Raw genomic sequence first — 25,503 nt, forward strand, 5'->3', positions numbered from 1 at the left:
AAATCCATATCAACTCCACCAAAAAATGCACACTTCTGAACACATATACACTCCATTTAAATCTTATCATTCATTACTTACTTAACCCTTATTTATTTTCAAAACTGGAAATAAGCATCCAAACTTGGGTCCCTAGCATCCTAAAAATGACTGAATCCAGACTAGATGAGAGGGAAGCGGCACAAGAGATGGATCATTCTTGAGGAAACATGGCAAGGCTTTGGTGACAGCTTAAAACCCAGAGGAAAGAACATATTTCATGGACCCCAGTCTCCCACTGAGGGGATGCTGGTGCCCCATGTGAGAGCTTATGTGTGAATGAGTGAGTTGTTATTAAAATTCCTAAACTGTTTTCATCCTTCTAGGTTAAAAGGAGCAGCATCAGCAAGAGGAAGTGTTATAAGTGTTGAGTGAAGTCAAGAAGGTAGAAAGACACTGTAGAAATGTGTCAAGTGCAGCACATATATTAGCATGTCAACAATGCATACACTGTAAAACGCTATCCCTCATGTGGTGTATAGAAAAGCATACTTTTATGAAACGGATTGCCATTTGGAAAAAAAAATACAAAATATTATATATATACACTACCAGTCAAAAGTTTTAGAACACCCTAATTTTTCCAGTTATTTATTGCAATTCAAGTTGTGCAAGTCCAATGAATAACTTGAAATGGTACAAAGGTAAGTACTGAACAGCCAGAGGTTTAAAAAAAAAAAGGTTTGGTTACACAAAACCGAAAAATAATGTACATTTCAGAAGTATACAAAAAGGCCTTTTCCAGGAAACACGAAGTGGGTTAACAATTTAAAGCTGTTCTGCAGCAGTGAAGGTTGAAACAGCCTTAAAAGCTGGTGCTACTAATTCCTACAGGTGTTTCAACTTTTCTTGATTACATATAACCCCCTCTGTCTGCATAAAAGCAGTGTTGGAACACACTATAGTACCAGACCCTCATGAGCATCAGCTGAACAGTATTGTACTGCAGAAAGTAGTGTGTTGCTACAAAAATGGCGAGAAAAAGGCAATTAACAATGGAAGAGAGACAGACCATCATAACACTTAAAGATGGAGATCTTTCCTACAGGGAAATTGCAAAGAAGTCAAGGTGTCAGTGAGTACAGTTTTCTTCACCATCAAAAGGCACTCAGAAACTGGGGGAAACTCTGACAGGAAGTGATCTGGCAGACCCAAAGCCGCAACTGAATCAGAGAACAAGTTTCTGAGAGTTATCAGCTTGCGTGATACATGGCTCACAGGACAACAGCTTCAAGCACAGCTTAATAGTTGTAGTAAGCAAATCTCAGTTTCAACTGTGAAGAGAAGACTTCGAGCTGCAGGTTTGACAGGACGAGTTGCAGCAAGAAAGCCATTGCTAAACGTCAGAATAAGACAAAGAGGCTCTCCTGGGCCATGAAACACCGCCATTGGACTACTGAAGACTGGAAGAAGGTATTATGGACTGAGGACTCAAAATTTCAAATCTTCGCTTCATCACACAGGATCTTTGCACGTCGTCAAGTAGGCGAGAGGATGGTTCCACAGTGTGTGACATCAACTGTCAAACATGGAGGAGGGAGAGTGATGGTCTGGGGCTGTTTTGCTGGATCCAGGGTCCGTGACTTGTACAGAGTGAGAGGTACCCTGAACCAAAACGGCTACCACAGCATTCTGCAGCACCATGCAATACCCGCTGGTATGCGCCTAGTTGGTCAGAGGTTCATCCTACAGCAAGATAATGACCCAAAACACAAGTCCAATCTATGCTAAAACTACCTCAGGAAAAAGAACAAGATGGTCAGCTTGAAAATATGGAGTGGTCAGCACAGTCTCCAGACTTAAAGTCCATTGAGCTGGTTTGGGATGAACTAGACAGAAGAGTGAAAACCAAGCATTCTACAAGTGCCACACATTTCTGGAAACTTCTACAACAGACTTGGGAAGAACTTTCTGAAGAATATTTGATTTCTGTTGTAGAAAGAATGCCACGAGTGTGTTCAGCTGCTATATCTGCCAAAGGTGGCTACTTTGATGATTCAAAAGTTTAGAATACATTTTGGTCTATAAATTGATTCCATGATTTATTTTTCAACTAAAATAGCTTGTTTGTTCTATGCTTTCATTTCAGAATGCAATGACACAATAAACTGAATGGTTTTCAAAAAAGTGTGGTGTTCTAAAACTTTTGACCGGTAGTGTATATATGCATGAAAGTACAATATAAATACCAATAGTGATGATGATGCTTTATTTCACCATGTCTTGATAGTACTAATAAATGCAACAAATATTACATGTATCATAAAAAATGCAATCTAGCTGAGACAACTGGCAAACCTTAACCATGAATGCTGTCTGTGGTTTGTCTACCAGACTGATGAACACTGAGTGAGTAACCAAAATTTAAACACTGCGCAAGGGTTAAGAAAGGACAGGCAATGAATCTGAATCATCAGATACACAGAGATGAGGTATTTGACAGGGTTTCAGGTAAGAAAAGCTGAACCGATGCACCTCTGCAGACCACAGCACAAGAAAGCTACAAGAATTCCCGCCTTTTCTATATGCTGTATGGCTTGTGACCCCTTAAAACAACACTGCAAGTCATTTCTAAACTGCATGCACTTCACCCAATGAGCATTATCCTTCTCTGGTTTAATAATTTAAATAGTAGTAATAATAGAGTCCTGAGGATATAAAACTGTCTGGTCATTCAGAAACTAAAACAAGAAGTAGAGAAATTAAATAACAACCAAATGTTTTTTTTTTTTAATGATTTTTATTTTTATTCCAGCCCTTCAGACTTATCTTGCAAGTCCTTGTGGGGGTCTTGACCCTCAGGCTGATGAGCACTTTCTTCAAACACAGGTCTGAAATCAACAACCTCAGCTTGAGACTTGTTGTTGAGGCTGCATGGTGCTGCAGTCCACAGTGTTTTACAGTCTCTGTGCTCGGAGGGCATTTCTTTTGCTTGTACCAGTTTGCACAACAGCTCCATTGACGCGGCAATTTAAGTGATAAGTGATACAAAGTGCGACCCACTCATAGTGTTGGTCTGTGAGGCAGAGCAGGTTACCCTCAGCCCACGCTTCAGCCATCACAGGATCCCTGTCTCTGTGGCTCCTACGCAGACACAACGTGTGTGAGTGTGTTTGTGTGTATATACGTGATTGACTGTGTGTTTGCGTGAGTTATCTTGATCAAATTCCCAATTACACAGACGAGCGTCTCTTCAGTGCTGCGCTCTTTGTACAGATACGCAAACAAACAGACATAAACACCACACAAACACACCCACTCTCAAACACAAACATGAACACAAAACCAGAAACAGAAACACAAACTCATGCAGGCACACACACACACACACACACACACAGGCTGGAGGCACTAAGCACTTCATTTCCTATTCCACCCCCTCTCCTCATCCTCGGAACCCTCATATTCCACTCTGGCCTCCCCGACACTTAACCCACAGTCACTATAGCAACCTCACACAGAGCTACTAGCAGCCAGAGGACTAATCATGTCACTGCAACATCTGTCAAAAAACCAGACACACAACCTCAAAGATGCATACAACTGCACGCATTAATGCACCCCAAGCTGCTCACAGGCTTATGTTCGCAAACACACAGAATCACTATAAATAACTTTCTTACCTTTGCTCATGGTTCATCGTGGAACATGAAGTTTAAAAGTGGGAGCTGAAACAGAAGAAGATTTTTTTTTTTTAACGTGAGTTTGAACTGTCTGCACACTCCAAAAAAATATGATTGATCTTTTTTTTCACTGTGTTTCTTGACCTGCCAGACTGATTTGCTTGAAAACATTGTATGATGAGACAGAGAGATGGATGTAGAAAGGCCTACAAAGGCAGTGACTGGTGAGAATGGGCCAATCTAGTCTGCTACAAAAACATTCCTGCTAGGTATGTTGCTCTGCTGCCACCTGTAGATTAGACCTGGTACTCCACATACACAAAGTCTCAGGACTCTGACCTCAGAAAATCCAACCATATCCAACTTATTAAGCTGGGAAAATGGGAACAAGGAAAAAGGAGGGGTAGGTGAGTTGTGCAAACTAAGTTACTGCTGCACTAGATTGCCTTAGACCTACAGTGTTCCATATGCTGTCTGATTCAAAATCAATCCCCTCGATAGCATCTCTCTTCTTTCAGTGTACAGTACATACGACTCCCAGTGAAGCTCTCCGCCTGCCTCAGCATACTCTGTGCATCATCTCACAATACTTTCAAAGTGTTTGATGAAATCTATTTTTGTTTTTTGAAGTTTGCAGAGGCTTGCTACCAAAATGAGTCACACACAAACTCAACTCAAACTCCAGCCAGCCTCAGAAAAGGAAAGTGGCACTCAGAGTAACACACACAGCCTACGTGCAGCCTCTGCATCTTTTAACAAACTGAAAAGGGGTGAGCGAATGCTTTATATTTAGAATGGTGACGCTATGCAAACTTGAGCACTAACATGAGAGGAAAGCTCAGCGATGCGTTGAAGAGCTGCATATTCAATAATGTATCAGAGGCAGCATTTTAAAAACAGCTGGGGATCGCCGGTCTGTCTTGTCCTGTCTGCCAGTCTGTCTCTTTGCATGTCTTTCCATCAGTCTGTCCACTGCGACGGCAGCAGATTTGCCACTCCTGTGGGGAACTGATGTTTGGTTAAACTTTCATCCTGTCGACAGTGTCTTCACTCGCTCTTTCGATCCCCAAGGATGAGTCTCCCATCGCGTTTTCTTCACTCTCTTTCACAGAAGAGAGATCCAATCCCTTTTTCCTTCTTTTCACACTCCCTTACTGTGTCATAGAACAGGCTTTTAGCAACAGAAATCATACACAAATCTGGTCAGGTACAAATCTACTCTTGACAGCAACGAAAGGAGGCATATGTCTGTGCATGTGTCTGTTTGAAGGTCACCATGATAATCAATGCTTACCTGATTCAGTACACAGGTCCACTGTGCTGCTTCATCCTTGAGGAATGAAAGAGTAAGAAATCTCCCCAGAATTCTCCTGAAAAAGAGAAGAGAAGATACAGACAGAAAGAAAAGGGGGTGGGGAAAGGAAGGGAAGGGGAAAAGTAGGAAAGGGATTAGGAACAGAGTCTTAGCCTTTCTGAGCTCAATGCCTTTAAAGCCAACTCTGGCTTTCAGCTAAGTTCCCCATGTCTGCGTCTTTTCATTGGTGTGTGTTTATGTCATGGCATTCACATCGAAGATTCCAGTGTGAACCCCGAGTTCAAATACTGTGGCGGAGTTGTTCCAAAAACAGTTTGGGTCAAATGGACAGCCCTGGCTCAACTCCTACACTGGGAGCTTTTAAGGCTTTTAAGGCTTCCATGCCAGCTACTTACAAGCCGCACAGGCTATGAGGGGAAAAAGGGCTGGAAAGCCCAAGTGGGAGAAGCATACAGCAGTATGATAAGTACACACTTTGATGGATCAAAGGGGTTGCATTAGGACACACGTGTGAATACTAGCACAGAGGCGTGTGAAATGTAAACAAAGAGAGACCGTACATACGCGCACACACAGGCACAGTTGTGTATCCAACACTTCAAAGGACACTATCTTGACCTATATTAATTTCTTGGAGACATACGCTAACTTTAACCACAAGGGCTACTTGCTTAATCCTAGCCTTACCTCAATACATGTTTTCACTTTAAAATCTAATGAATTATGTTTTGGGGACTTGCTTATGTCCCCATAAAGACGATATGTCCCCTTACTGTGACTGTGTAAACAGACTGAGGTCCCCACGACATGAGTAATAGCTGCACCACACACACATATACATCCAGATGTTAGTCTTTCATGTTCTTCCATGTTTTCTGACTGCAATGACCCAATGACCCAGTGCCATTACTGTGAAGTCATCTCTGGAGAACAGCAGAGTGCACCAAGTCGCAGCAAAAAAGAAATAACTTCATCGTTGAAACAAAAACAGGATCTCAAAGGATCACGGGCAGATTCACAGTTATATTTGTTATGACATCTGTCCTCTGTTGAACTTTAGAGCAGTAACACTCTGCTTTTGTGTTGTAAGTGTTGTAACATTTTAGAAAAAAAACATTTTGCACTTTTTAATCTTTTTAAATTACATATCTAAAAAGAAATCTGAGCTTTATGACATTCTTATTCCTGTTGTAAGCCCTATGAACAATATAACACACTTTGCTGGGTGTTGTGACTGGTTGTAATCATGATGGTACACAGCAAATTTAACAAGAAAATGATTTTTTTTTCACAGTTTACAAAAATAAAGGTAGTTAAACTGAATCTGTCCTTAGCAAATGGCAAAAGGTGCCATAACAAAGAGTCACCACTAGTCTGTGCTGTTACCCCACTCCTGTGTTTGTGCTGCTGACCGACTTACTAAACAAGGGCAGAGAAGATGATGGCAGCATACATTAACTGCAGGATCTGATGATGTAAAGATCTTGAGTGATTTAATTGCAGATGTAATCTAGGACATATGTCAATACTGCTGCGTTCCTTGACCTGTAAACACCAGGTGTTTTTAGGCCATAAAGGTGACATCTTACATAAGGCAATCAAAAGCCCTATAAAGAATCTGTGTCTTTGCCTGACTCTGATGATATGTCTAAGATGTGATAGATTGCAGCGCTGCCCTAGCTTGCATATATGTGCACAGTGGCAAATGGATGTGCTCCATGTGTGAAAACTAGTTCACACTTTATTTTCAGTTGATGACACATTCCTCTGTCGATTCCTCTCCACTTGCACCATGTTTCTTCTGTAACGATCTGACAATGGCTGGTGAAATCAGTTGGGTGGAGGATTATTATAAGCATCAGTTACCCTCTATTGCAGGCGCCAGTTTTCTTCTCCATCATGTTGTTTTCCTGTTGGGTTTCAGTGCTCCCTGGTTGGAAACCACCTTGTTAGTGAGAATGTGCTTCACCTGTGCTGGCCCAGCAGAAGTAATTAAAGCCTCGGCAGCTTTGTGCAGGAGAGGGAGAGTCTGGAAACTAGATCATTTGGAAAGCTCATGTTGGTGCAAGCAATTTCAGGTTACAGCTCTTGCACAATAAGCTAGGACAAGTTATGTTTATCCGGCATTGGTGGACACGATATTACTGTAGATTCCTCCCTGATTTTTGTGTGATAAAGTGGCACCCATGGTGAATGTCTGTCTGCAAACCCTTTTTGCTGCTTTGAATCTCTGTGAGGACTCCCATGGGAACCCTTCAGAGCAGCCTTTGAAGCCCTTTTATGTTAATGGATGGAGTGACTATTCAGTGAGAGTAAAAATGTTGATAGTAATTTGAGGGGAATTCATCTCTAGGTGCTGCGTCTGGACATCACCTTAAAGGTTTCTGCTGGTGGCAGAAATGATTCAGGGCAAAGCAGCATATTATTTAGGTCACTGAAGTGCTTTCACATACCCTTTTCACACCATGAACCAAACTATTTCTGCACTGATCTGCACAGCAATGGCCCAGATAATTTTTTGATGTCTAACCCTAACCAGGGCAGCTCAGTGGAACTCGGCTTGCTTTGGTTTGGCTTCACTCAGCATGTGTGAAACACTCTTCTTAGGCTTCTGTCAACTGGACTCAACATCAAGGCAAGTGGGTAAGCAGGGCAGCAGAGTGGGCATCAGATGTCCGTCTCTTAAGCCTATTTTAAATGTAGTGTCACAGCACGGCCACGCATAACATTGACATGATTACCTACAAACTCTATCTCCAGACACAACCCTCCTCAAGCTGCACCATCTCTTCTTTTTTTTTTTTTCCAGTGGCAGTTAAGCGTGAAATGTTTCAAGATCATATGCTCTCCAGTACTGTCATTTTCTAGAGAAAATAAATTCCAACAGCAAATTTAAGTTTGTAAACATGTTTACTCTTTCGAGGTGTGTATGCAGCACTGATATAAATTTGGCTAGAATGTTAAGGAGGTTATTGCAGGTCAAATTGGCAACAGAGACTCTCAGAGCAGCATGACACAGTTTTGCGTAAACAACTTGAACTTGTTTACAACTTGTGTGTGAGTGTGTATACCTAAAATTTAAGAGTTTACACAAAGTGATAGGCATCTCATCTGCCCCCAAAAGGATGATTAAGCGTTTCGAGAAGATATATGATAAATGCACGAATGTCTGCACAATTCAACTGAGCCTTCAAAAGTGACCTGCCCCTCCTGGATCTCTTAAGTCTGAATAAGGCCAACAGTAAGATGAGGACTATTCAGCAACAGTTTTATGTGTTCATCCACTCAGCCAGCAAACCTGCATATGAGACAGCAAGATAGCAGGGAGACAGTGAAGACACACGCACTAGAAATTCAAGCCTCACTTTAATCCTAAATTACATAAAAAATTAGCTCCTCTTAAAACCTAAAGTAGGATAAGTACAGCTGCATCTGGCATCTTGAGTTGAGTCAGATTGCAAGTCTCCAGTGTGTCTTCATGTCTTGGTTTAACATACCAAACGCAACTGAATACCTTGGGAGTTGAAACCAAATAAGTACGTTTGAATTGTACGCTTCTATTGGCGTTCTTGAACAGACATTAATCTGCAATTCACATCTGAATAAGAACAATGAAAGAAATCTGCAAAACTGTACAAATATTTCAGGCATTTGAAAAAATGCTGCAAAGTGAGGCGCCTCTACAAATAATTGATAGTTTTTATATCAATTAACAAAGTGTAAAAACCAGAAAAAAACTAAATCAAATGAATATTCTATGTGACCACTGCTTCTCTTTAAACAGCACCAAATCTCCTAGGTGCACTCAGGCGTACATTTTCAAGGTACTTGGCATGCAAGTTGCTGCAAGCATCCTGGAAAACTTGCCACAGTTCTTCTGTGGATTTAGTCTCAATGTCTTCCGTCTCTTTATGTAATCCCAGACTTAGTTGCTGACTTACTTAGAATTGAATTGAACCTAAACAATAATGTTGAGATCAGGGTTCTGTTGCAGCTATAGCATCTGTTGCAGGATTCCTTATACTTCCCTTTAAAATATATTTTTTTGGATTCTGGCAGTATCTTTGGGGTCAATGTCATACTGCAGAAATAATTTAGGGCCGATCAGATTAATTTAGACCCAAATCAGCTTGAACTTCTCAGCATTGAAGAGACCACTAATTCTGACATCTCCACATCCATTAGCAGAAATTCAACCACAAACTAGCAAGAAATGTCTACTGTGTTTCACAGTTGGAGTAACCCTATAGCACTCTCCAACAACAAACTGCCTTCTGTTAGACCTAAATATTGCACCAACACAGCGAGTTGCTTGGCTTTGTTTCTACATGTGAGGAATGGTTTGTCTTTCCATAAAAAGACCTCCTCTGACCAGACTTCTCTAGACTGTAGATGGGTGTACCAGCATCCCACTGTTTTCTACCAGTTCTGAGCTGACAGTGCTGCTGGGTATCTTACAATTATGGGGGAAGGGAAGTCAGCTTTATGTGGTTTTCATCAGCTGTTCTCAGCTTCATTGGACGACCACTGTGCAGCACATTTGGAAACACCTGTCGGCTGCAAATTTCTACTTGTCAGAGACCTTGTTGAAGCAAGATGGCCAGCTTGGGTCTTGTTATGTTCATGCCATGGAATTTAGATGAAACTGTCATTGGCTGTCTCTCAGCCAGTTTAATTCCCTCTGTAGAGTTGTTTCTGTTTCAGATAGTATATTTGGTTTACTCTACATTTTAGGTTGTTGTTTTTTAGCACCCTTTTGCTTTACTTGTTTAACTGCGCACTGGGCTATATATACCTATGCCTTTTTGTTTTTTTTTTCTTCTTAAGTGGTCTGTTACTTTACTTTCTCTTATCTAACAACACAAAAATACCTTGGTCAAATATTCCACTATTTGCAAAAAAAATAAATGTTTGGAAATCTAAAATATACAATATTTTCAACTGATACACTACAATGAAGATTTACAATAACACAAGACAAAAAGATAAATATTTATGTGAGATCGTATATTCTTGACTACTGACTTTATGTTCAATCAGAGTTTTGGGATCAGGCTTAGGAGTTTGACATACAAATCTTTTGAACAGTGAATTATTTCTTCAGTGCATTTTCAACCACATTACCCTGCACTAATATATATATATATATTTAACTTACAATGAACACTGACTTTGTAATAAGAGAGCGGCACTTGTACTGACAAATCCACAGGGTTTCTCTGCTCTATTGCACGTGTTATTGTCTCAACGTCTCTTTGTTCATTATTTTGGATTAATAGCATAACTTTACATACGGTCTACACAGGCTGTGTAGTGAAAACAGTACATTTAGAGAACAGCAAGCCCTCCGTCTACATGGAGTTGGGCTGCACGGCCTGTGTAGACAGCTGGATTGACTAAAATAGAAGTATTTGTTTCCTCAAATGCATGTAAGGAAAATCATTGAAAAATGTGACTGGAGCAGCTCCTGTGGAGACAAGACTGTACTGTTTGTGTTTAAGTCTGACTACTTTATCAACCTTAGAGCTTCCAGTCTTCACCAAAAAGAATCTTTGATCAACTCACTGTATATTAATTACTCAGGAATGAATGGCAGTCAAGGTCTTCCTACCCAAACCTGATGTGCATGCATTAGTTTAAAAAATGACCTGATCCGAGGGGGACCTGAGCCGAGCCGGACCCGACCTGAATAGACCTGAGGATAATTAGACCCGATCCAAAAGGTCAGTTAAGAACCAGCAGCGGGTGGGAAAGAGCAGCAATATAACAATAATAATTCTCTCAGAGTTTATGTAAAGTCATAGAAACTAAAATAATTAGTTTACATGCTATGAGATACATGTATTTAAGTTCCACCTTCTGCAACGATAATAAAAGTTATTTAATAAAATACTGCGCAGGCTCTGGGCCATTCATATTAGTACTTGGGTACTGGACATATTGCCATGCTGACCTGAAACCCACTTTAGTAAAACAAGACCCTACCCAACCTAGTTAGAGTAAAATTTGGATCCAGGTCCAACTCTGGTACCATGGTACCAGGTCTTGGTTCCTGAGAATACAGTAGACTCATGGGCACATAGGGACAAGTTATGTTAACAGTTGGTGACCACACTTGAGTCTTTTGCAAGTGAAGATTCAGGTTGTATCTGTTTAGTTAGAGATTAAAACCAATTAAAAAAAAACCGTGACAGATACTGGACTTGCATTGTGGAGACTCCAAATTATGCAAATGTGGCAAAAATGCAAGTGTTTGTTGTCATGTTTATGAAATTGACTATACTGGGTGATAATATGTCAGTCCTGTGTTAACAACATGTTGTGCGCTCCCTAAAATAATATACTAATGCAAGTTTAAGTGCACTACCATGTTTCAGAAGCTGTAACAGTAAGAACACTCCATTTTCATACATCCATAAGGTTGTATAACTTGCAAGAGACAGAAAATTGCTCAGAATTGATGGAGCAGTGGGAGAGAGCTCTTACTTTTAGCTGCTACTGGGTCAAGCTCAACCCCCTACATCCTTCAAACTCTGCTCCCTCACTTTCTAAGCAAATGATCTGTAAAAAAATATGTAGATTCCAAACCAAACCCAAGATACAGTGCTGATAAAGAGTATTCACCCCCTTGGAAGTTTCCTCCTTTTATTGCTTTTCAGCATTGGATCATGATCAATGTAATTTGCCTTTTTGGATAAGAATGTACAAAAAAAGAAAAAAAAAAGACTCTTATGTCCAAGTATAAGCTGATTTGTTCAAAGTAATGTCAATTAATTAAAAATAATAAACGTAAAATAAATAACTGCATAAGTATTCATCCCTTTAAGTTAGGATTTAGTAGATGCACCTTCTGCTGTGGTTACAGCATTTAGTCTGTGTGAAAAGCTCTCAATCAGCCTTGTACCAACATCTGGACACTGCAACTGTGAGGTTGCATGGGGATTATGAGTAAACAGCCCTGTTCAAGTCCAGCCACAAATTTTCAGTTGGATTGACGTCTGGGCACTGATTCAGCATCTCCAAAACATTCACCTTGCTGTCTTCAAACCATTTTGGTGTAGCTTTTGTTGTATGCTTGAGTCACTGTCTTGTTGGAAAACAAATCATCTACCAAGTCGCAGCTTTCTTGCAGACTGCATGAGGTTGTCCTCCAGGATTTCCCAATACTTTGCTGCAATTATTTAACCCTCTATGTTTATAAGTCTTCCAGGGTCTGCTGCTGAGAAGCATCCCCATATCATGATACTGCCACCGCCATGCTTTACAGTGGGTACGGTGGATTTAACTGTACTCCAAAGGATATTCAGTGACTGAAAGATTTTCCTGTATCCAACCCCCAGCCTATGTTTTTCAATAACCTTTTCACTGAATTGCTCTGGGTGTTCTTTTGCCTTTATGGTGTAGTAATTGCCAGGAGTACTGATTCACCACTGACTGCTCCTTCCAGACACAGGGTCTTTATACTTTAATGAATTAAAACCACACATTCATTACATTTAGATGATGTCCATTTCACTAACTGTCTGACTTCTAGCACCATCTGGCTGCAACTGTGTTGAATTAGGTAAGTCTCTTTAAAGGGGGTGAATACTTATGAAATCTCTTATTCTACATTCTATATGTTAAACAATTTAACATTATGTTGTAGAAATCAGTTTACTTTGACAAGAAAAAGGGGTTTTTTTTGGTCAAGAAAGCTAAATTAAATTGATTATGATTCAATATTAAAAGGCAATGAAAAGATAAAACTTCCAATGGGGTGAATACTTTTAATAAGCAGTGTAACCCTGATGGCATCACTAGAGTATGTTTTAGAATTAACAAAGAAGCTCCTAAATCATAGAACTGACCTTAATTCTTTGGTGTGTCACTTTGAGTTTTAGGCATTTAAGTTACATTATTGATGGCACAGAAGCAATGATCTGTTCTATTCTGTCTCTTGAGAGGCCAACCCTCTTGAAATCACTTGTACTATGCCCACCACATTACAGCAAGAAGGGTTGAAAATTAGGCAAGATATAGTTTCACACCTTCTGGCAGAAAGAATAGCTACTACAGAAGGTGGCTGTAAGCAATCTACAGCACAGCAAATTCCATGTAATGGCAAAAAAAATGACGCAAACATCTCTGCCATGAAACGGTGTCATGCCTTTGTGAAATAATCCCATATTTTCAAATTCTGTTTTACACAGTGAGGAGAAAATCACAATGACTGTTCTCTTGAGCAGCAGATGCTATTGTGTGCTTGGGGTGGCCCTGTAGTCATGGATATATGGTGACAATTCTGAATTATCATTTGGTAGGTGCAACAAATTACTCAGCGGTGTCCTACTTTTAAAGACATATTAGACTCTACTATGCTTGGGGCCAAGAGAGCGAATGATTGAGGGAGTGAAACAAGTGAATGAAAGTGTCTACAACACAGAGGGGAAGTAAGAAAAATGAACGGGTGTTATAGGGTGAAGAAGAGACAGGGAGATATGGAGAATTATAGCAAATGAGAAAGGGCAAATGAAATATAAGAGGGAGGAAGAACTTCTAAAGTGAAGAAACTTTGACAGAGCTTTGCCCTGTTCCATCTGCTCAGCTATCATCTTTGAAAGGCAAAATTACACAGTACATCTAATTCCCCAGCACAGTTAACATCAGATTGTCTCAGTGCTAACATCCTAATTCTTTCACCGACAAAGACAATGGGTGCAGTTTTTGTCACTAAGAACCTGCAAAGTTTTGGATAAGAAACACCTGACATTTTTCCTTCCAGGAGGAGCAAGCTGGTGTGTTAACTGAGGAAGAATCAATAGACAAAGGTGGCAGTGTGTCAACATTGTGGTAGTGGGTGAGACCAGCATGACCTGACACCTGGTTATTTCTTGCTTTTGACGAGGTCACAAATGTGAGGCAGATATTGGATTCCCACAAGTGCTGAATGGGAATACTGGGGCAGAATTAGAATGGCCACAGAATGACTGCAACGGGTTTCCTAATGAAGCCTCTCAGTCCCAATGCGAAAGTGACCCATTTTCTCTTTCTCTTTTTCTTCCCCCCTCTCGCCCAGATGCCCCAAATTCTTCACAGTGAAGAATATGCATAAATTTAATTAAAATGACTAAAATTATTGGGATAGATTCTGATATCCCCTTTCTCTAAACCATTAGTCCTTGGGTTTGCTTGGACTCCACCGGGTGAGGAGTCTGATGGGGTCAGTCTTCATTCTCGGGAGAAAATGTCACCATGGAAATGGTAAATTACAATAACACAAATGAACTTTCACTTTAAAGGACAAGATGGGATTGAAAAGATGTTTTAACTTTGTGTGCGTGTGTGCGGGTATGTGTGTGGTTAAGTACCAATCCTCTCCTGGTTTTAAACTAAAATGATTCTCCTCATGGCTTTTCTGCAAAAATTTTAGAAATATTAAAAGGATTTCGGAGGGTTTATGAAGTTAAAGTGTGGGGACTGGTCCAAATTGCAAACCCTTGCAAGATAGCAGGGGATTTTGTTAAATATCTTGCAATTACGAAATTCCCTGGAGCAACTGATTATACAGTTCTCAGACACCCACTATTAGTGCACAAGGTTGTTAGCTGAACAGAAGATGATCTGCTTCCATGCTTGGAACAGGCTGTGGTTTTCCACAGGTCTTGGGCAACCTGAGTCAGCAAAGATGGGTAGTATATCAACATTTCATTTCATTTTCATTTTTATTCGTTCTGCTCATGCCAGTGCACGCCTCCCGAACAAGAAATGATTACCAGACAAAATATAATTCCATTTCCTTGTATACATACCATGAGCGAAAAGGAATGGAGAGAAAAAAATGTTGTTATTTCCTGCCCTTAACTCAGAACATGGACAAATAAACAAGGGAAAAAACTTTTGGCTTCCCATCTCATTGAAGCTGTACTCTTTTTGTTTGTATTTTCTTCTGGTAAATAATCTCAGCAACACGTCACAGGAATGTGATTACTTTTCCAGTAGTGGGTTGCATAGAAGATTGAGATTTAAATTCAGTGATGAATTTACAGTTAGCTGGTACCCACGCTGCTGCTGTATTTTGACTTTCTAATGAAGCTTAGGCGTGAGTTCAGTAAGGAAGATCTGTTCACTCACATTCGGTTTCTGTTGCTGTCCGTGAATATGGGTTGTCCCTGCTGCTCTATTCTGTCCGTCACTTCCGCTTTCACACGCTGTCAAAATGGCTACGCTCCCAAGGTCTGCGTCACCTCTCTCATCCAATATTTTACCTGCTTGCACTCTCAGTCTATTGCGCTGATGTTCCTTAAATTCACTACGCTTTGTCACGCTTTCTCCCAGGAGGTCGCATGCGCACCTGTACTCCTTCCCACCTCATCTGGATGTCCAGGGCACCTCAGCCAGTCTCATTAGACACCTGCCAACTCAGCTGCACCACCACCAGTGTCTAAACTCCGGGGGTTCCTGTCCTCATCTCCTACCTCTGTCTAGGACCCCGCTCTGTGACATCATTTCTCAATGTCTAAACATCTTGTTATAGCGTCTATGTTCGCATTCTGCAATAAAACTCATATTCTCTCCTTTATAATCTCTCCTTAATGAAAAAGGGGGTGCATTTTTTTCTGTCAAAAGCTTGAATACTGTTAAAATAACAACCAAATCAATTTATTAAGGCAAGTACAGCAGTAGATGTCAATTTGTCTTAAAATTTAAAGTCAATTACGCAAGCTTTCATGAAGACAGATTCAAAAAAAGAAGAAAGATCGCACTGAGTTAAAGACACTATTGGAAAAGAGGCTAACCCGAACATGGTGTTATAACTTTGGCTTTCCAGGTATTTAGGGTAGAATTTTCGACCGCATTGACGGAAAGAGTTTTGTTTTTCTCCATGCAGCAGACAGTATGTGCTGTCTTTGGTGCAGTCACATTTCATTGTCGTCTTGTTTTTGTGTTTTTGTGTTCTAAGCTTTCTACCTTAGCCACATGAAAGCTAACATCAAGCTAACTGTTGATGATCAGTACATACTTTTAAAATCAAGGCTGCTTGTTGAACCATAATGTTGTGACAGCTGGATATTGAGGGTTTTGAATTGTTTAAACAAACCTTTGACAGAGCTGGGCAGAGTAATATAATTGATTACTTGTGTGATTAATTGGGAAAAGTAATTTAAAATAACGTAATTACTTTTTTTGATGAATTATATAACAAGTAGGCTAATTACTTATATATTTTGTTCAAGTAACACCCAAAGGTATTGATCACATAACGTTTCAACCTATATCTTTTGAAGCTATTTTGTGTCGGTGTCTAAGGTAATTCTAGTCTCACACTTTGCTGTAAGCTGTGTTTTTTCTGCACTGATGGCATTCTCTCTCCCCTCACATCAGGAAGGAGGAGCAGATTTCTCCTGTCACCGCTCCTGTAGCTGCACCGGTGTGCATGTGTGTGCGCGCACATGTGTTTGTTTCTTCCCAAGCATCTGCTGTCATCCCGTTGCTGAAAAACGAGGTGCATATAAGTCATCCAGTGAAAGGTAGTCACTAATAGGGGAGAGGCTGCTCCCTCTCTGCTGGCCAAGCGCACACAGACACATGACTTGTGCACACATAAACTGTCTGAGACGCTCACACTCGCGGACACACACCTCCGCGGGAATGAGCTATGGCCTTATTACCCACCTCACTTCCTTGCAGCCGGTGTCCTCCCGTAAAAGCACAACACTGTTCCTATCCTTTCCCCTATACACTCTCCATCCATCCATCCATCCATCCATCCATCCATCCATCCATCCATCCATCCATCCATCCATCCATCCATCCATCCATCCATCATCCCACCTTTTCTTGGAACTTCTCCTCCCTTCATCTCTGACACCCTCCTTTGCTCCACATCTATTTTCTCTTTACCTCATTCGCTCCTTTCCTCCACACCTCCCATCACCCCTCCTTCCTCCTTCCTTTGGCGCTTCCTTCTCCCCCACCTCCAGCACCTGATTTCTACCCTGCATTAAAATAGCCTCTTCCGCACCTCTTTCCTCTGCATAGCATCTACCTGATTTACTCAGATCTCTCCTTTCCTTTAACCTCACTCCCCACCTCCCCTCCTTCCTCTCTGCTCCAATCCTACCTTACCCTGACCCATCCCTCTTCTCTCCTTTCATTTCTTTTCCTTCCCTCTCCATACTCTTCTAAACTTTCATCATACGCCTCTCCGCTTGATCTATTAATCTCTCTCTGTTCTCTGTTCAGTCTTCCTTAGCCCCTTGGCTCCTTTCCTCCCTTCCTCTCTCCCTCTCTCGCTCTCTCTTTCTCACCCTGTTTTCTCCACCTCTTCCCAGCCTAAGCACCTGCCGCTGAAGCTGTCTAGACTGGCAATGAAATAAGGATGGAGAGAGGGCAGAGGTGGATGGGAGACAACATGAGTACAGGGTGGGTATGTATAAAAAACAGGAGGATAAAAGAAAAGAGTGTGTGTTAAAAATAAAAGGAGATGGGAATGTTGGAAGATAAAGATAAAGTGACTCTAAGAACCGAGTGGATGGCATGAAAGAGTGCAGAGGTATTGTAACAGGTTTAAAGTGAACTTGTCCATTTTTTGAAGGAAAAAGTTCCACTGCTTCATGGTGGGTCCATTTGAGTTGTCACTTTCATTTGTTCTAAATTGTTTGGCTTCTTCCAGAGAACACAACAGCTCTCATTTTCTATGGTTCACCGCTTCCCACCCACTGAATACCTCTGTCCACCCTTCTGTAATTTCCTTTTTTGATTTGCGCCCCATTTTTCAAGAGATGTGATAAAGCCTGCCCAATTCACACATCGCATCAAAGTGAAGGAACGTGATCTGGGGGGACTTTCTTGGTTTCTTCCTGATGAACGATGTGAATGAAATTCGTGACATCAGTGCTGTCATGTTGTGAGTATGCGTGGTGGGAGAAGAGGAAGGAGGGAGGGAGGAAGAAGAAGAAGTGAAGAAAAAGACATGAAGGCCGCAACTGAGTGATGAGGGAAATGAGGACAAACAGATGCTAGATTACATCTTTATGTGACAGTTACACATACACAGAGTTTTGTTTGATGGTCTGCATGTTTGTGTGGTTCAGAGTGTGTGTGTGTGCCTGACAGGAGGAGGTGTCCTGTCTGTCTGTAACAGGATGTGATAATTAACCTTTCTCCTGCTGAGAGGAGCTATTAAAGCTACGGCTGTAAACGAGTTTTATCACGAACAAAACACATTACACAACTTCAGTTGTTTAGAGCTGTTGTACACACAGTGAAAGTGTAAACTAGACCAGTTCATGCAGGGGCCATTCTGCCCATTCAAGTCTATCTATATTTATCTACGTATCTACTTACTTACCTGTCACACTAACTTTAAATTCATAGCCATGCTGCCACAGCAGAAAAATTCTACCTTTTAATCAAGCAGAATTATTCAAACAGTCCCAAAAACACTATTAGCTGACATCCAGATTCATCAGTTGGCTAATTTTTTTTAAAACCTTTTTATCTCTTCTTCCATGAAAGTGACTCAACTGACTGACAGACACACAATTTTACAACACAACCCATGCATGCACGTAGATTTAAAAATAATGATTTGTACAAATGCAAGTGGAGGAATGGCTCAGATACTACAGATTATAATAGCAAATATGGACAATAAAATCATCCATCATATACATTATACATAAGTCCAGCATGCAACATTTTTAATAAACAGAATATTGCTTAGCTTTCAAGTCTAAAATGCAAAGGTATCGTAATTATCACACATTAGCTATATGATTATGTTTGGTGCAGTATTTTTTAATACTTTCAACTGCTTCATATATTAACTATACTTATAAAAGAGGTTTTCAAACTGTGGGAAACATTAAAGTTGCTGCACTGACACACATATCTTAAACACAGTTAAAGTATTTCAGAACTGCACAATTTACATCAAAGGTCTTACATCTATTTTGAGCCATAACCCCAAGCACAAATGATACATATTATTAAATTCAGTGCGATTTATACTTTCTGTGGATATCATTTTGTCATCAAATGTCCAGCAAATCCACTTAGAACCCATAGAAAAAAGACCTCCTTTGTAACTCCTGAACCTGTAGTTTTAATGGCACAGAGTATAATTTTGAGCTCAGTGAAATGAAATGTGACAGTTCAATTGAAAACATCAACTTTCCATAATGTAAAGAGTTTGTTCTGAGCCCTTATGTAAGTAGGCCCAAAGTTATTTTTACATATTGGTTTTTAAACCATTTAATTTATCAGCTTTGTTGCTGCTCAAGTATTTAATCTGGCTTGAAAGTCACCCCACAGCTCATTAACCACGTGGTAATCCAACTACTGTAATTACTACTAAAGGAGTTGGAGTTCTGGTGGAAGCACACTTTTTGCAAGTCTTTTTATACTTTGAGAGCGTGGATAAATGCATAATGAGAGAGGGAGAGACTGAAGATGGCACGGTGAAGATCCAAATGTGGACAAAATAAAGACATTGAGAACGATTCAAGATTTAAAGAAAGAGATGAAGGAGAAAAAAGGGCGAAAACTGAATCGTGTAGGCTACGAACATGAAAAGACTTTTAGGGTATGACTAACTAATTTTACTGTCAACTGAAAAGAATAAATAAAAAAGACTAACCTGCTACAAAACACTTGACAGGTGGCATGTCACAGGGATTCATATCGTAACAAGTACAATACTTCTTAATATTGCTTTAGGGTGTTTACATTCAAAACGATTGTAGTGACAAGTAGCTGCAGTTCTCTTTCAGTTCTGTACAGTTCAGAAAAACACAAATCAGATTTTTCCTCTGTAAGTAAAACTGCTGACATTTTTTAATTTAAACATAATAATTCCTCATCAGTCACTGTGAATGCTTTGTTATATTCTAAACATTGTGTTATGATAATTATCTTCTATAATGAAAACCAAAACTGATTGATTCGAGACTGGTTTGTCCATAATTTATAGTACTTGAGGTTATGCAGGGTTTCTCTGCCCTTTATTTCACACTGCAGTTCTGCATTGGTTAAGTAATGCACAAAGTAATAAGTAATTTTAATAAGTATTAAGTCATGCCTCATGTTTGCTGAATTATTTTGTGATGATTAAAGCAGAACATCTTGCCCATTATGTCATTCTGTAACAGGGACAGATAATTTAGGAAAATCAAACTATCTAATCCAAGCAAGTTAATATTGAAGCAAAAAAAGGCGTTTTTACACACAACATGGATATTGGAGATAAATTCCTATATCAACACTATATACAATGAAAGCAGGGAAAATAAATACATAAATAAGCTGTGTGTAGTCTTTTAGTATCAAATTAATCCGGTAATATTTATCACACGCAGACCTGCTCACAGCTACTTGTAGTTTTAATGGTGCCACTTTGCCAAAATGCAAGAAAAAAAAAAGAAAACAAGGTTCAAGATCACTGAACACATGTCAACATTATAATATACCACCTAAGAAGACAAAGAATAATATTAATATTAATGTTTCCCCCCATAAATGTTGCGTAATAGGAGGATAAAATAGCATAATATTGTCAAGTAAAGTACAAGTACCTCATAGCTGTACTTAAAGTACCATACTTAAGTAAATCTACTTAGTTACATTCTGCTTACAAAGACTCACGTGCACAGAAAAGGAAACAAAACTGAGTCTCAAGTGAGGGCCAATGTGGCAGATGGGCCAGCAGTAGAGTAACATATGACTTTGTGCCCCGAGTGTCTCCAGTAGCAGCACGCCAGCCAAACCAGCCACTAATGAGGCTCTACACAAAGTCCCAACAGAGCCCACTCCAAACACTGAACCAGACACACACACAAGGAAGAAGACAGAGACTAAGATGCAGGCACACACTCTCGCACACATACACATTAGAAATACTAAGGGGCCACATTAACGTGGCATCTGTGTTTGGCAAAAACCTTCTCAACTTCTTTGGGTGGATTGGCGTCCCTCTCTGCTAGTCCTCAGAGGTAGGTGTGGGAGATTTGGACAAACTTCAGCTGTGATTACACTGTTTGTTTTCATACTATTGATATGTGACTGTGCTTAGTATTGAAAATCACAGAGTAAAAAATCTTCAACAGTCTCTTTGAAATGAGATGTCTATTGCTCTATAGCTAAAGTACATAACAGATATTTTAGACAAGTGTGGAGTTAAATTCTGATGTTTCAAGAGTTTTTGTTTGTAGAAACATGACCTGTCTGTAAAATGACCTTGTAAACACCAGGTCAATCTATAGTTGCTTTCAGCTGTGAAAGTGTTGTAGCACATTGTTCTCTCTTTTTCTAAAGTATTTGTAAGCTCCCGGCATACCAATAGATAGTTTATGACACACTACAGCATAGCACATTCACCTATCTATGTATACATTTCATGCTTCTTCTTTTTTTTTTTTTTTAGAAAAGCAGACTTTGCTGATTTGTGCACCGCCCACAACTATGAACTACTTTTCAAGAATGTACTGCTGGACATTGATTATTTATAGGAATCAGTCTGCATTTTCTGCCGCGAATAACTACACTCTACTGTATTGACGTGTTCTAATACTATTAAAAGATGCTTTACCAATAATGGCCGATAACTTGTCAGAATCATTTGTTTGGATATTATAGTTTACACAACACATGTTTCTTAGTTTGGCTGAAGGTGGCAAGCAGTGGGAAGGCCCATAAAAAAATCTTATAATTACATCGGGACTCCAGTGAAAGAAGCTTATATTTATATATTGACAGTCAATTTTACAGCTAATGTATAAAATGTTAATACTCATAAGAAAAATCATTGGCAGGCAGTGAAAACAGTTTGATGTATTTAATGTCATTTGTGTATACTACACATTATATCTGTTTACAACCACAAATAGAGATCGTAAGTTTGATTAATGTTTCATAGTGTTTATAATTGCCAATTATGGGGAGTAAAATGAATTATTACTTCTGTGTCTTTGGGAGTTATTTGTATGTGTAAGATGTGATATTCAGGTAGTAAAAGTGTGCACACCCATTCAGGCAATCAGTCATTTCAGGTAAAATACTTGTATATTGACATAGTAGCAGCATTGACAGATTAATTATTACAGTGTTGCTAATTAACCAACAATATTACTGGGAGTGAATCCTGGTGTATTTTTACATTTTCTGCTGGATATTTTGACAGTTAGAGAGCTCCAGAAAGCATTGGTGTGCAGTGCTTTTAAAATATGAATGTAAATTTAATTCATTTATGATATTTTTATTTAATTGTTTATTTGATGTGGACATCACAACTACACTGGACAAACCAGATGCATTGTTTGAGTGTTTTAGCACATGTGCTAATTCGCAACACTTGTCCACAGGAGGCTTTTGAAATGATAAAAGTAGTAAGAATAAGGAAAAAAAATACAGTGTTCAATAACATTACAACAGTAAATGAGAGGCAGTTTTTCAGGTTAAAAACATTTAAAACGAACATTTGAAAATGAACTTTATTTTTCACTCAAGCTACAACCACGTTCTTAAACAATACACTTGATTTATAGTTCAGATGTATTTTGAGGACTACTAGAGAAAATGAAGGGGTTTAGTAAATGTGTTTCACTCCAAATTAGACAAAATCAGTTCACAAAGTTTAAATAATGGACTGTTCATGATGAAAAAAAAGCCTGTGGAGCTTCAAGAATTCCAACCAATTAGAGAAATGCACTGCTTGCACACCACAATCTGAACGCGCTCACACTGTTGCACTGCGGTGAGATATTACACAGACCTCCTGCATGCCCAAACACAAGGTCAGGCCCAGTTGTATGGCATTGTAGCACATTTAATTTTCTTTTCAAACTATTGTGAGTCTGCTGATATTGTTACACAGCATCCTGGTCTGAAAGTAATAAGTTTGAGATATACTAAAGCTCAAACCTGTAGTCCATAAATAAACAATAACAGTTGCACTAACTTTTTTAAAAAGTTTTTTTTTTTTTTTTGCAGACAGACCTTGTTGTGACAAACAGCTTGTGACAGGCAGATTCAGTTGTAAGACACCAAGGAAGAGGATTTACTGTGCATTATTACAATGTGAGTGTACTGTGCAGAATTACTTCTTGGCTCTTGTGATATATAATGCTGATTTAAATTTTTTTTTATCATCTCATGAAAGGACGCAAATGTGTCATACATGCCGTAATATACCGACTGCCGATTCAGTTCTGTGCATCTCTGATCATGGCTTCACCAACAGAGTGCAGTGGGAGTGTTACCCAGAGTGTCTCTTTGTTATCTTAACACAATGTTATTGTGTTTCAGTGAGCAGGATCCTGAGCCAAATAAATTTTGAGGACGCAGATTGTTCCGTGATACACACACTGTGCCAAGTGCTGATGGCATGCTGTGTTTTATGGGTTGAAAATCAGAGGAGGAAAGTACAAGAGAAGGAAAACACAAAATGAGACTCTCTTACCTAAAGAAGCACTTCAGCACGTCAAACTGCAAAGAGAAGGAGCAAAACAGGGTAGAGACAGAGAAGAGAGAGAGAGAGAGAGAGAGAGAAAAGACAGAAATTAGATTAGGGTGCAGAACAACAACTTTCCAAGACACTTCACATGAGAGTGTGTCAGGTAAAACTAGAGAGATTTCAAAAAGGTGCGAAATTTCACAAGCAGTTCTATTGTGCATTTGTCTGCAGTGTCAGGCTGCTGTATTCTCCCATACACAGACACTGATGGGCTATAAATTAAAGGAAAAATGAGCATAAATGGATTAGCTAGGTTTGAGGCCACCATGTCCAACCAGAGCAGCAGTGGTACAGTCTGTAAAACTCTACTGGAGGGATGGAATGCCATTCACACCAAAAGATATTCTTTCATTTGGTGTTTTGATGATGGTGATGGAGAGCGCTGTCAGTCTCCTATAGGTTAACAGGGTGGAGATCAGGCCAGTATGAAGGCCATAGCATAGATTTTTTTGGGGGGGCTTTTCCGCCTTTAATGATAATGACAGTGAAGATAGACAGAGAAATGCGGGGAGGAGAGTGGGGGAAATAACATGCAGCAAATGAGCTGCTGGCTGGAATCGAACTGCGGCCGCTGCGTCGGGGATTAAAGCCCCTATACATGGGTCGCCCGCCCGACTCGCCAAGCTATCCGGGCACCCTCCATAGCATAGACTTAAACCATTTTAACACTCATCCAACCATTCAGTGAACCCTCCTGCTCTATAAATGCAGTCATTGTCATCCTGTAAGACACTACTCCCATCTGGATAGGAATGTTTCATCATAGGATAAAGATAATCACTCAGCTTCATATTGATTTGAATTGACCCTTCCTTCTAAAGGAAAAAGTGAAACCCAAACTATGTCAGCAAAATCCGTAGCCCAACAGAGCCTCCAGATCCCCTCCATGCAGAGGTCGAAGGTTTACATCTTATCCTTAATTTGTCCAAGTCTCTAATTACATTATACAGTTCTTTATGCACATTATTCTTAAGGATGCCCAAGGGTGTATTCTATGATTATGCAGGTTCAAAATCCAATTACATGATCCCCAAATCATTTAAAGTTCATAAAAAACACAATCACCTGCTGTTCAGTTCATACAAATGACCTGAGCTTAGTGCAGAGTCATTTTGGAAAAATAATTAGTCAGTTGCCACCAGCCTATCACATTGCTGATTTATTAAATTAAAAAGACATGAAATGATAGTGATCTTGTTTTCCTGGTAAATTTTGAAGTCCAGAGCAGGTGTGTTTTGACAGCTGTGACTAAGACTGTGGAAAGGATCTACATGGGGAAGCAAAGTGGAACAGTCTCTGCTGCGCTGAATTACATTTGACAGTTGCACTTGAAAAAAAATAAATAAATAAAAAGGGCTACTTAAGAGGCAATGTGCAGAATTTAGATGAACAAACAAATAAAATATATATATATTCTAGAAATAGGCCTTATAGATTTGCTAAATCTCTGGAACCTTAGCAACATTTGTTCTTCTTCCTCTTCCCTCCTGCAGCTCCAAACTTTTTTCAAACCAGAGTGTGGAGCAGGTAGTGGGGAGATAGTACTGGTTTGTTGGGTGCTGTTCTCTGTCATCGCTTGCCAACTGCTGACTTTCTGTATTTCACACTGCCATATTATCCTGGCTGCAGCACATGCAGCCTTGGAAAAACATAAATAAAAATTGGGGGGGGAAAAAGAAACAAAAGGAACAAGAAAACGTTTTTTTTTTTTTTTTTTTTTTTAATTATTATTATAATAATAAAGGGGGAAAAATACTCCTTGGTTCCTGATTTAAAAAAAAACAAAACCAACAACAAAAAAACCCCCTTAGTATAACTAGCAGATGCTATCTTGAAAAGCTGTCAGACGTATTTTAAAGGTTGATCTCGTTTATAAAACAATGTGTTCTTGCAGGACAAATTAGCCTGCGCTCTCAACTCAGTTTCTGAAAAGGTCACACAACTAAAATCGAGGTACCATTTTAATCTTTTAATCTAAAAAAAACTTGAACTCAAAGTAAGTTGCATTGAAGTGTCATCTTGAGTAGAGCTCC

At 39.6% G+C, this 25,503-nt stretch overlaps 1 protein-coding gene across 1 annotated transcript in view; it reads right to left on the reverse strand.

The window, feature by feature from the left end:
* Positions 1-25,503, reverse strand: part of ptprdb (protein tyrosine phosphatase receptor type Db) — a 162,447-nt gene that overhangs the window by 114,134 nt on the left and 22,810 nt on the right. The window contains exons 2-4 of the mRNA XM_008275996.1: positions 23,417-23,442; positions 4,957-5,032; positions 3,663-3,707 (exon numbers count right to left, since the gene is read on the reverse strand). The gene's annotated coding sequence lies outside the window, so the exon portion shown is untranslated. The remainder of the gene's footprint in view (positions 1-3,662; positions 3,708-4,956; positions 5,033-23,416; positions 23,443-25,503) is intronic.

The sequence above is a fragment of the Stegastes partitus genome, unplaced genomic scaffold, assembly GCF_000690725.1.
Source record: "Stegastes partitus isolate 25-593 unplaced genomic scaffold, Stegastes_partitus-1.0.2 Scaffold63, whole genome shotgun sequence".
Taxonomy (NCBI): domain Eukaryota; kingdom Metazoa; phylum Chordata; class Actinopteri; family Pomacentridae; genus Stegastes; species Stegastes partitus.